Genomic DNA, 3,724 nt, shown 5'->3' on the forward strand with positions numbered 1-3,724 from the left:
TTTGGCGCTGTGCAGGCTCGGCTGACACAACACGGCATATGGTTACGGCAAAGATGTCAAAGCTTCAGCATTGTCATTTAGCAGAACTCTGAGATTCAGGGGTGGTGGAGCGTCAAGGTCCAGGATGATTATGATGGTGTCAATGGGGCCAGCAGTGAGCAGCTCCGCTCAGGAGGGCCATGGGCCCGTGTGGGGCCGACAGGCCAGTGGGCAGACTACAACAGGCCTGCTTGAGCCATCATGCTATTTATACAAATCTCGGGCCGAGCAGGGCCTGATGGGAGAAAGGAACTGCGGTACAATCTGCTCTTCTGCTGGGCTCTGCCTGCTGGAGCTTCCCCCTGCACGCGGGACAGGCAGCTCTGCAGATGTTCAGAGCTTCTGGGGGGTTGGGGCTGGGTCAGGGCCTGCCTTCCCACCCTCGCGTAGCGGGGCTTCCCAGAACTGACCCAACCCCTGCCCTCTTGCATGCAACTCATACTTAGCTGGCAGGGGGGAATCTGATCCCAAGGGCAGATCTCCCAGGGTGAGGCCTACCCATTGCACATCGGATTTGCTGACCCCTGCTATGTTCTCAAATGCGGGATACACGACTGCATTATTTCTGGTAGTGGGGGACTGCGTTTGCGCTCTCCCCCTGATTTATTGGTGAAAGAAAAGGTAAAGTGTGCAATAGGCCTGCTAGGTTGCATACTTTAAGATTGTGCTCACATTGTGTTTCTTCAATTAGGTTCACCTTTGGGTGATCGCTTTTCCACATTTTATCTGTTGAATTGAATTATGCTTCTTTCATCACCACAGAAGTAATGTGTATTACAGAGATAAACTGCCATATGTATTGGGCACACTGCACATGCTCAGGCAGCATCAAGCATGCTTTGTACAGGACAATGCTGGCCTAAATTGGGAACAGCCAGCATAGACATGTTGCCACAGGGGCATATTTTGGGTACAACCAGCATGACAATGTGTTATATCAGTGACAGTGCTGTCTTACACTGCGGACACATTGATCATTAAAATGTGTTGTGTTGTAAAATGTTCTTTTCTGCTGTTGGTGACATGGAATTTTCATGTTCCCCTTTAGAACTGATTGTAAACTTATGGCTTTTTGGTCACCTTTTCTGCTGTAAAATGCACCATTTCAACCCCATATTTGAAAAAAGATTCTTGGCGGGGGCCCCCCAAACCCTCCCTAGAACCTTGTAGCTCCCTCGCTACGCTCGGTCGCCCCACTATTTCAGAAAACTATGAACACATAGACACTGGAAGAAATCACAAGCAACTAACGTTTGATCACTGCCCATGACACCAAAAGCTATCTTTGGGACTGCATGGCTATCACTGCCTGTGATGCTATTGTGTCAAAGGTCACACAATATCGCTTTTTAATATACTGCTTTGGGTGAGGTTGCTAACTTTTGCTTCGCCGGCCCACACATTCAAAAAGGTTGGACAAGCCTGATCTACAGGAACCCTGGCCTTGTCTCCCTTTTCCTCTAAGAGTGTTCTGACCTCACCACTTCCCTTCTTGCCTCTACCTCCAAACTTCTCCTCAGTGTCTTCAATATCTACATTGACTCTCTCAAAGTGGCCACAGGACTCTTCTGCAACCTCTGTGATGATGTTCTTTCCCTCACCATTAATCCCTCCGGTTTGACATATCTGCTGGACATATCTTGGATGCTCTCATCTCTTCTGACATTCCTATCTCCAACACTCTCTCCTGTACTGACCATTCCCTCCTGGCTTCTCATCTGGATCTCTTAGGTCCCCTGCTAAGCCTCTGCCTGCACTACCTGTCTCCTTCTCCCTCATTTCGACCGATGAAGCGATTGTCAGTTGCTTCTTTTGCCACCACTTTCATTCCCCCGCCCACACCTACCATGGACTCCCACACTGACTCTTGCTAATCTCCACCTCTCTATCACCAATACCCTAGATATCCTTGCCCCTGTTATGAGTATATGAATGAAGCCTGCCACCAAGCGCAACACCTTGTATGACTCTGACCTAGCCTCTCTGAAATGAAAGTGTAGAGTGGCTGAGAGGAAGTGGCAGGCATCAGACACACCCTCTGACAAACTGGCCTGTCACCTGCCCAAAGGCAATACAGACTCTTCATCCACTCTAAGAAGAGGGCTCATAATCAAGCCTGCATCTCTGGGGCCACTGATGACTGAACTGTTTAAAATCTACAAAGAACTCACCAATCCTTCTGCAGTCTCCACATCTCCCCTGCCATCCTTAACCCTCTGTACTTCACTGGCCTCCCAATTCCTTTCCAAAACTCAGGACATTCTGTCCTCACGCCCCTCTACCCTCATCTCCTCCCTCCCCAGCTCTCTTGTGTCCCTTCCCTACCTCTTTTCTCTTTTGCGCCCATAGCACCTGATGTGGTTTCTAGACAAGTTCTCTCTATGACAGTCTCATCCAAACAGGTGCACCCCTGCTCTTCCAGAACTATCAAGAACAACATTGCCTCCCTTGCACCTTCCTTGGTAGATTTCTGTAACCACTCTTTTGCCACTGGCTCCTTTCATCTCCCCCTCAAGCACCCCCTTGTGCAGCCCCCTTCTGACCCCCCTGCCCTAATATTATGACCCTATCTCCCTTACCCCCTTCCTGGGCAAACTCCTGGAGAAGCTGGCCATCTCCCAACTGACCCAACACACCAAATCTGGTGGTTGTCTCCAAGACCACCAGTCTGGCTTCAGAGTAGCCAGAGGTGTAGAAACTGCACTACTGAACACCAGTGAAGACTTGTTCTTGAATCTTGACTCAAACTATCGCTCCGTTATTATCATTCTGGATCTTTCCTCTGCCTTCGACACAGTCAATCATGCCACCCTGACAAATTGGCTCTGTGACACCCTTGGCATCACAGACCTGGCACTAGACCGGCTGAACTCCTTCCTCTCTGATCAACCCTCCCAGGTTCAACTGGGCCCTTTTCTCTCCCCTATCACACTCTCCACCTGTGGCGTCCCTTAAGGCTCTATCCTCTTGCCATGGCTTTTCAACATCTACCTTGCCCCTTTGGCCCACTTCAGCTCTTCCTTCTCTCCTCACTTCCAGTGTTATGCAGATGGCATTCAGCTCTCCTTCAAGCTTCCCTCCTCTTCCTCCTCTTCTCCCTACCTCATCCCTGACTGTCTGACTACTATTCAGTCATGGTGCGCTGCCAATGATCTCTGCCTTAATGCCAGGAAGACTGAGATCCTTCTCATTGGGACCCCTGTTCCCACTTTTCCTCCCTCCCTCTGGCTACCCTTTATGGGTCCCCTCCCCTCATTCTCTTGTGGGACAAAAAATGGTTGTGTCATCTTTGATTCCTCTCTCTCCTTCTCTCCCCATATCATGGACCTTGCCAAGAAGACCCACTATCAGCTCCACCTCCTCAGAGTCATTCTCCCTTGCCTCACCTTCCCCCAGAAACATCTTGTTTCCAGAGCTCTGGTCCTCTCTAGGCTTGACCACTGCAACAGCCTCTTCCTCAATCTTCCTTCATCTTCCCTTTGTCCCCTTCAACTAATCCAGAATAGGACTGAAAGTTTTATCCTTGGCCTCAAGCCCAGGGACAACATCTCTCCAGCCCTAATTTCTCTCCATTGGCTCCCGGTTGCTGCTAGGATGAAATTCAAGGCCATCTGCATCATCCAAAAGGCTGTCTAGGGTCTTGGGCCCCGCTACATCCAACTCTCGCTCCCTAAATACCTCCCTG

The 3,724-nt window shown here is 50.0% G+C and overlaps 1 non-coding gene across 1 annotated transcript; it reads left to right on the forward strand.

Annotated features, from left to right (window-relative positions):
* The first annotated feature begins 477 nt into the window (after positions 1-477).
* On the forward strand, positions 478-639 carry LOC138570424 (U1 spliceosomal RNA). The gene has a single exon (XR_011303484.1). It is a non-coding gene; the product is annotated as a U1 spliceosomal RNA (small nuclear RNA).
* The last annotated feature ends 3,085 nt before the right edge of the window (positions 640-3,724 follow it).

Source organism: Ambystoma mexicanum, chromosome 2q (genome assembly GCF_040938575.1).
Source record: "Ambystoma mexicanum isolate Mex_15411 chromosome 2q, UKY_AmexF1_1, whole genome shotgun sequence".
NCBI lineage: Eukaryota > Metazoa > Chordata > Amphibia > Caudata > Ambystomatidae > Ambystoma > Ambystoma mexicanum.